Source organism: Mesocricetus auratus, unplaced genomic scaffold (assembly GCF_017639785.1).
Source record: "Mesocricetus auratus isolate SY011 unplaced genomic scaffold, BCM_Maur_2.0 Super-Scaffold_100003, whole genome shotgun sequence".
NCBI classification, from domain to species: Eukaryota; Metazoa; Chordata; class Mammalia; order Rodentia; family Cricetidae; genus Mesocricetus; species Mesocricetus auratus.
The window spans coordinates 115077174-115086788 of NW_024429188.1; positions in this window are offsets into that span (position 1 = coordinate 115077174).

The window sequence follows — 9615 nt, forward strand, 5'->3', positions numbered from 1 at the left end:
TATCAGGAATGGGCATTTAAGGTGGTCTCTCCACTACTGCTTAGCATGCCAGTTGGTGTCATCCCTTTAGATCAATAGAGGTCTCACTGGTGCCAGATCTGTCTTCTAACCTATGCCTCCCTCTTTATGGTATTTCTCATCCTGTTCTCCCCCTATTCTACCCGCCACTCAACCTGCCTGTTCCCCCATGACCTACTCTCTCTGACTCTTCTCCCCCTCTCTTCTTCCCAGCTCCCACCCCTCCACCCCTTGCCGTGTTCCCAATCTGTTCAGAAGATCTTACCTCATTACTCTGGGGTACCATGCATATGTCTCTTAGGTTCTTTCCTGTTTCCCAGACTCTCTGTCAGTGAAAATGCAGACTGGCACTATCCTGACCCATGTATAAAATCCATATATGAGTGAGTACATGCCATGTTTGATCTTTTTTGTGAATGGGTTACATCACTCAAGATGGTTTCTTCTAGTGCCATCAATTTACCTGCAAATTTCAAGATTCCATTGTTTTTTTTTTTTTGCTGCTGAGTATTACTCCATTGTGAAAATGTACTACATTTTCTCTGTCCACTCTTCATATGAGGGGCATCTAGGTTGCTTCCAGGTTCTGGCTATTACAAATAATGCTGCCATGAACGTAGTGGAGCAGATGTCCTTGTTGTATGAATTTGCATCTTTTGTATATATGCCTAAGGGTAGAATTGCTGGGTCTTGTGGTAGGTTTATTCCCATTTTTCTGAGGAATCTCCATACTGATTTCCAAAGTGGGTGTACAAGTTGGCACTCCCACCAGTAGTGGAGGAGTGTTCCCCTCACTCCACATCCTCTCCAGCATAAATTGTCTTCGGTGTTTTTGACTTTAGCCTTTCTGACAGGAGTAAGATGGTATCTCAGAGTTGTTTTGATTTGCATTTCCCTAATGGGTAAGGATGTTGAGCACTTTCTCAGGTGTCTCTCAGCCATTTTAGATTCTCCTATTGAGAATTCTCTATTTAGTTCTTTAGCCCGCTTTTTAATTGGATCCTTTGGTGTTTTGGAGACTTGTTTCTTGAGTTCTTTGTAAATTTTGGAGATCAGCCCTCTGTCAGATGTGGGGTTAGTGAATATCTTTTCCCAATCCGTGGACTGCCTTTTTGTCTTGTTGACTATGTCCTTTCCCTTACAAAAGCTTCTTATTTTCAGGAGGTCCCATTTGTAAATTGTTGATCTCAGTATCTGTGCTACTGTTGTTATGTTCAGGAAGCGGTCTCCTGTACCAATTCATTGAAGAGTACCTCCCTCTTTCTCTTCTAAGTGTTTCAGCATGGTTGGATTTATGTTGAGGTCTTTGATCCATTTGGACTTAAGGTTTGTGCAAGGCGATGGACATGGATCTATCTGAAGTATTCTGCATGCCAGTACCCAGTTATGCCAGCACCATTTGTTGAAGATGCTTTCTTTTTTCCATTGTATAATTTTAGCGTCTTTGTCAAAAATCAAGTGTTCATAGGTGTGTGGGTTAAAATCAGGGTTTTCAATTCGATTCCATTGGTCTACCTGTCTACTTTTGTGCAAATACCAAGCTGTTTTCAGGACTATAGCTCTATAATAGAGCTTGAAGTCAGGTATGGTGATGCCTCCTGAAGTTCCTTTATTGTATAGGGTTGTTTTGGCTATCCTGAGTCTTGTTTTTCCAAATAAAGTTGAGATTTTTCTTTCAAGGTCTGTGAAGAACTGTGTAGGAATTTTGATAGGGATTGCATTGAATCTGTAGACTGCTTTTGACAAGATTGCCATTTTTATTACGTTGATCCTACCAATCCAAGAGCATGGGAGATATTTCAATTTTCTGGTATCCTCTTCGATTTCTTTCTTTAGAGACTCAAAGTTCTTGCGATACAGGTCTTTCATGTCTTTGGTTAACATTATCCCCAGATATTTGATACTGTGTATGGCTATTTTAAAGGGTGGCATTTCTCTGATTTCATTCTCAGCCAATCTCTCATCTATATATAACAGGGCCACTTATTATTTTAATTAAACTATCATATCATCTGCAAATAGTGAAAGCTTGACTTCTTCTTTTCCTATTTGTATCCCCTTGATCTCCTTTTGTTGTCTTATTGCTCTAGCTAGAACTTAAAGTACAATATTGAAGAGATATGGAGAGAGTGGACAGCCTTGCCTTGTTCCTGATTTTAGAGGAATTGCATTGAGTTCCTTTCCCTTTAGTTTGATGTTACCTCTTGGTTTACTGTATATTGCTTTTATTATGTTCAGGTGTGTTTCTGTTGTCCCTGATCTCTCAAGGACCTTTATCACGAAGGGGTGCTGGATTTAGTCAAAGGCTTTTTCAGCATCTGGTGAGATGATCATGTGGTTTTTCTTTTGCAGTTTGTTAATATGGTGGATTACATTGATAGATTTTCTAATGTTGAACCATCACTGCATTCCTGGGATGAAGCCTACTTGATCATGGTGGATGATTTTTCTGATATGTTCTTGAATCCTATTTGCTAATATTTTATTGAGTATTTTTGCATCGATGTTCATGATGGAAACTGGTCTATAGTTATCTTTCTTAGTTGTGTCTTTGTGTATCTTGGGTACCAAGGTAATTGTAGCCTTGTAAAAAGAGTTTGGCAGTGAGCCTCCTGCTTCTATTGTGTGGCATAATTTGAGGAGTATTTCTGGTAGAATTCTGCACTGAAGCCATCTGGGCCTGGGCTTTTTTTGGTTGGGAGACTTTTGATAATTGCTTCTATTTCATTAAGGGTTATTAGGTCTGTTTAGATTGTTTACATGTTCTTGATTTAGTTTTGGCAAGTGGTATCTATTCAGGAAATTGTCCATTTCCTTTAAATTTTCAAATTTTGTGGAGTACAGATTTTCAAAGTATGTCCTGATGATTCTCTGGAATTCCTCAGTGTCCGTTGATAAGTCCCCCTTTTCGTTTCTGATATTGTTAATTAGCATTCACTCTCTCTGTCTTTTGGTTAGTTTGGACAGTGGTTTGTCTATTTTTTTATTTTCTCAAAGAACCAACTCTTTGTTTCATTGATTCTTCGCAATGTTTTCCTGGTTGCTACTTGATTGATTTATCCCTCAATTTGATTATTTCCTGGCGTCTGCTCTTCCTGGGTGAGTTTGCTTCTTTTTGTTCTAGAGCATTCAGCTGTATTATTAATTCTCTAGTGTGACTGTTCTCCAGTTTCTTCATGTGGGCACTTAGTGCTATGAACTTTCCTCTCAGCACTGCTTTCAGAGTGTCCCATAAGTTAGGGTATGTTGTCTCTTCATTGTCATTGAATTCCAGGAAGTCTTTAATTTCTTTTTTATTTCTTCCTTTACCCAGGGACGGTGCAATTGTACATTGTTCAATTTCCATGAGTTTGTAGGGTTTCTGCGATTTGTGTTATTGTTGAATTCTAATTTTAATGCATTGTGGTCTGATAAGATACAGGGGGTTATTCCAATTTTTTGTATCTGTGGAGGTTTGCTATGTTTTCTATTATGTGGTCAATTTTAGAGAAGGTTCCTTGTGGCTCCGAGAAGAAGGTATATCCCTTTGTATTTGGGTGGAATGTTCTATAGATGTCTGTTAAACCCAGTTGAGCATAACTTATATTAGTTCTTTTGTTTCTTTGTTAAGTTTCTGTCTGGAGGTCCTGTCTAGCAGTGACAGCGGAGTGATGAAGTCTCCTACTACTAATGTGTGAGATTTTATGTGCAATTTGATCTTTAATAATGTTTCTTTCACGAATGTTGCTGCCTTTGTATTTGGGTCACAGATGTTCAAAATTGAGACTTCATCTTGACGGACTTTTCCTTTGATGAATATGAAATGTCCTTCTTCATCTCTTTTGATTGATTTTAAGTTGAAGTCTAGTTTGTTAGACATTAGGATTGATACACCCGCTTGTTTCTTGGGACCGTTTGATTGGAAAATCTTTTCCCAACCCTTTACTCTCAGGTAATGTCTGTCTTTGATGTTGAGATGTGTTTCTTGTATGCAGTAGAAGGATGGTTACTGTCTTCGCATCCGTTCTGCCAGTCTGTGTCTTTTTATAGGCAAGTTGACACCGTTGACATTGAGGGATATTAATGGCCATTGATTGATGATTCTTGTTTGTGTTTGATTTATTGGTAGTGGAGTTATTGTGTGTAGGTTCTTCTCACTTTTTCTTTTGGTGTTTGTTAAAGTGGGATTATCTATTGCCTATGTCTTTGTGAGTATAGTTATCTTCATTGGGTCTAGGTTTTCGTTCCAGCACTGTAGAGCTGGATTCATGGATAATTAAATCTGGCTTTGTCATGGAATATTCTGTTTTCTCCATCTATGGTAATTGAACAGTTTGCTGAATATAGTAGTCTGGGCTGGCATCCTTGTTCCATTAGCGTTTGTAGGACATCTGTCCAGGATCTTCTGGCTTTCATAGTTTCCACTGAGAAGTCAGGTATAATTCAGATAGGTCTGCCTTTATATGTTATTTGGCCTTGTTCTTTAGCTGCTCTTAATATTTTCTCTTTATTCTGTAGGTTTGATGATTTGATTATTTTGTGGTGAGATGACTTCTTTTTTCTGGCCTAGCCTGTTTGGTGTTCTGTAAGATTCGGGTGTTCTGTAAGATTCTTGTATTTTCATAGGCATATCCTTCTTTAGGTTAGGGAAGTTTTCTTCTATGATTTTGTTGAATATGTTTTCTGTACCTTTGAGCTGTATTTCTTCGCCTTCTTCTGTACCTATTCTCAGGTTTGTCTTCTTCACGGTGACCCATATTTCCTGGATATTTTGTGTTAGGAATTTGTTGGTTTTGAGATTTTTTATGATATCTTGAAATTCAAAGATATCGTAAATGGATACAACTGGAAGAAAACATTCTGAATGAGGTAACCAAGTCACAGAAAGACAAGCAAGGTATGTACTCACTCATATATGGATTTTAGACATAGAACAATGGGCTACCAGCCCACAATCCACACCACCAGAGAAACTAGAAAACAAGGAGCACTCCAAAAGAAGAACACATAGTACCCCAAAGAAGGGTAGGGGAACAAGAATCCCTGAGCAAATTAAGAGCATTGGGGGAGACAGCAGGGTGTTGTGAAGGAGACGGGGTAGAAGGGGAGGCAGAAGGGGAACAGGAGAAATCAGGAGCACTTAAACATCAGAGGAATAGAGGAGGGCAAGAAAGGAGATCCCTTGATAAAGGGAGCCAGTACAGGTTTGGAGAGAGGTCTACCACTGCTGAAATGTTCGGGATCCACAGGGATGGCCTCAACTAAAAATCTAGGCAGTGGTGGAGAGGCTCCCTTTGACGCCTTTCCCCTATAATGAGACTGATGACTACCTTGGTTGCCATTCCAAGAGCCTTCATCCAGTAGCTTATCGAAGCAGAAGCAGGGACCCACAGATAAATTCTGAGCCATACTCCTGGAATCAGGCCCTCCCCAAAGTGTCCAGATTGAGAAAGCATCCCTCTTTGTGGGATGGGTCCCCAGAGTCCATTTGGGTGCCAGGGATGAATACTGATCTACTACCCCAAAACCCCATAGAGTGCCTGAATCTCCTCACTGACACCCCCATTCAGGGGGTCTGGATCAGTCTCATGCTGGCCTCTCAGCCATCAGTCTGGGGTCCAAGATCTCCCACTTGCTCAGGTCAGCTGTTTCTCTGGGTTTAACCAGCTCAGTCTTGACCCCATTACTCATCACTCCTTTTCTGTCACTGGGGTCCAGGAGTTCAGTTCAGTGTTTAGCTGTGGGTTTCTGCCTCTGCTTCCTTCTGTCAGTGGATGGAGGTCCTAGGATGGTATGTAAGACAGTCATCAAAATCATTATTAGGGAGGGACATTTAATGTAGTCTCTCCACTACTGCTTAGTTTGCCAGTTGGTATCATCCTCGTAGGTCTCTGGAGATTTCACTAGTGCTAGATCTTCCCTCAAACCTAGAATGGCTCCCTCTATTATGGTATCTCCTTTCCTGCTCTCCTCTATTCTTCCCCCAACTCAACCTTCCTGCTCCCCCATGTCCTCCTCTTCCTTCCTCTTCTCTCCCTCTCTTTTTCCTGGCTCCATTTCCCCTCCCCCACCCTGTGCTCTCAATCTGATCAAGTGATCTTGCTTCATTCCACCATCTCTAGGGTACAATGTATGTCTCTCTTAGGGTCCTTCCTGTTTCCCTGCCCCAAACAACATATAATACCTTGGAGTAACACGAACTAAACAAGTGAAAGTCCTATATCGCAAGAACTTTGAGTTTTTAAAGAAAGAAACAAAAGAAGATACCATAAAATGGAGAGATCTCCCATGCTCTTGGATAGGTAGGATCAACATAGTAAAAATGGCATTCTTGCCAAAAGCAATCAACAGATTCAATGCTATCCCCATTGAAATCCCAGCACAATTCTTCACAGACCTTGAAAGAACAATTCTCAACTTTATATGGAAAAACAAAAGACCCAGGATAGCCAAAACCACCCTGTCCAACAAGGCAACATTTGGAGGCATCACCATCCCTGACTTCAAGATCTATTATAAAGCTATAGCCCTGAAAACAGCTTCCTATTGGCATAAAAATAGACAGGCAGACCAATGGAATCAAATAGAAAAACCTGATAATAACCCACACAGATATGAACACTTGGTTTTTGACAAAGAAGCTAAAATTATACAATGGAAAAAAGAACACATCTTCAACAAATGGTGCTGGCATAACTGGATGCTGGCATGTAGAAGATTGCAGATAGACCCATGTCTATCGCCATGCACAAAACTTAAGTCCAAATGGATTAAAGACCTCAACATAAATCTAATCACATTGAACCTGTTAGAAGAGAAAGTGGAAGGTACCCTTGAACAAATTGGTACAGGAGACCGCTTCCTGAGCATAAAGCAGTAGCACAGACACTGAGATCAACAATTAATAAATGGGACCTGCTGAAGCTGAGAAACTTCTGCAAGGCAAAGGACACAGTCAACAAGACAAAAAGGCAGCCCGTAGAATGGGAAAAGATATTCACTAACACCACATCTGACAGAGGGCTGATCTCCAAAATCTACCAAGAGCTCATGAAGCAAGTCTCTGAAACAACAGTGGATCCAATTAAAAAGTGGGCTACAGAACTAAATAGAGAATTCTCAATAGAGGAGACTACAATGGCCGAGAGACACTTAAGAAAGTGCTCAACATCCCTAGCAACCAAATGCAAACCAAAACATCTCTGAGATACCATCTTACTCCTGTCAGAATGGCTAAAATCAAAAACACCAATGACAGTTTATGCAGGAGAGGATGTAGAGAGAGAGGAATACTCCTCCACTGCTGGTGAGAGTGCCAACTCGTACAGCCACTTTGGAAATCAGTATGGAGATTCCTCAGGGAAATGGGAATCAGTCTACCACATGACCCAGCAATTCCACTCTTTGGCATATACTCAAAAGATACACATTCATACAGCAATGACATTTGTTCAACCATGTTCATAACAGCATTATTTGTAATATCCAAAGCCTGGAAGCAACCTCGATACCCCTCAACTAAAGAATGGATAGAGAAAATGTGGTACATTTACACAATGTAATACTATTCAGCAGAAAAAAACAATGGAATCTTGAAATTTGCAGGCAAATGGATGGCACTAGAAGAAAACATTCTGAGTGAGGTAACCCAGTCACAAAAAGACAAACATGGTATGTACTCACTCGTATATGGATTTTAGACATGAGTCAGTGGAGTGCCAGTCTATTGCCTAGATTTTTAGCTGGACCATCCTTGTGAATTCCTGGGGATTTCCCTAATGCCAAGTTTCTTTTTAACACCATAATATTTCCCTCTATCAAGGTATCTCTTTCCTTGCTTTCCCTCTCTGCCCTTTCCCAACTATTGTATGTCCTTATCTGGAATTCGCTTAATTAAGTTTAGTATGATTCACAGTACTTGGAGCTACTTTTAAATTAGTAGTTTATTGCAGAGGCTTAAGAAGACTCACCTCATATGATTTATTTATTTATATTGTGTAAATATAGATGTGTAATTGTATAAAATATTTTACTCTTTCATGATTTTGTGCTCTCTCTTAGGAAAAACCTATTTGGATGACTCTGTTGATGTGACTTTTAAACACTTGATTGACCCTAGATTCACTCATTCACTGAGTATTGCAAAATGATGCTTTTATTTTATTTTCCTTTCCTTCCTTGCTAGATGAATTGCTTCTATATTCCTACTACTTTGCTATTCAGAGGGCCATTTTGTCTCTGACAGCAATGTTAATGCCAAATTCAAATTTACATTCTATTTCACTAGCATCTACTAGTGTATTCAGTGAGTGATTTAAATGTTTAATGATGAACTCATGGATTTAAGCAAATTTGATGTTCTAATCCCCTCACGTTCTTCATATTGAGACTAACATTGTTCCCTCTTTGGCAACTGGGAGCCTGTTTAAATAGGCTTCTGGGTCCTTTTCGTATAAACTTGGTACTCTTTGAAAGCTTCCTTGCTAGGAATTATAAGATACTCCAGGATCATCATGTGAATTTCCTGCTCCAAATCTGAAGAAGCATATTTATAGATAGCAATATGGTACAGAGAAAAGAGCACAGACTTTTGAGTCAGAGAATCAGTACTGAATTGTGGCCTTACCTCATGCTACCTGCCTGATCATGAGAAAATTAACTAATACATACCTACTTCAAGACTCCTAATTTTGAAAATGAGGCAATAAACTTTAAGTCCAATGATTCTTAGGAGAATTAGAATGTATATATGTTCTCATTCTATCGATATAGAAATCTGAATAGAGGTTAAGAATTAGTAGGTACTCAGATATCCAGGTTGTTCCTCCATTTCTTGTTCTTACTCTAGTAGTAACATCACAGCTATAAACATCTAAGCCTCTGTGTTTATAGCATAGAATGTTCTCTATTATGTGTGGTAGGAATTCAATTTATACTTCCAAACAGACTGTGAAGACAGACACCAGCAAATATATGATTATAAGATCAATGCAGTTGATTATCAGAAACACATTCTCTTTTATTTTCAAAGTAAAATGTTAAATTATTAAATTTATAATTTTAGATTTACAACTTTATTATGAGAATGATTTTCAATAATCAAAAGTCTTTAAAGATTGTAAGAGCCTGGGCAATAGACATCTTCAGTGAAATAAGAACTGACAGTGCAGTTGCACATATGAACTCACAGCTGCTGGGACCACATACACAAGATTTGCACAAGATCAAGCCTGCCAAAATCTTAGCATGGATGGGCTGGAGGCCAAGGAAATCCTATCCCTAGCTGAGAAGTTATTGGCAATTGATTGCTATTGAGGAAAGGTAGTCAATTTTCTTTAGTGATTCAGCCCCTGAGCTTCAGTAAATGATTCAACACTCATGCACATACTGGCAGTACTAAGTGGATTTAGTGGGTTCAAAAAGACCACATGACGTTGGGAGGGGTATAAGAATGTTTAAGAAGATAAGGAAGGAGTTGGAGAAGAGGGAAGGAGAATGGATTTGATCAAAACACATGATATGAATATTAAATTTAAAGAATCACACAGCAAGAAACAGACAGAGACACCTTAAATTTTCTGTTCCCTCCTTGGTTGTGTTAAAGGAGGTAAAAAGAGA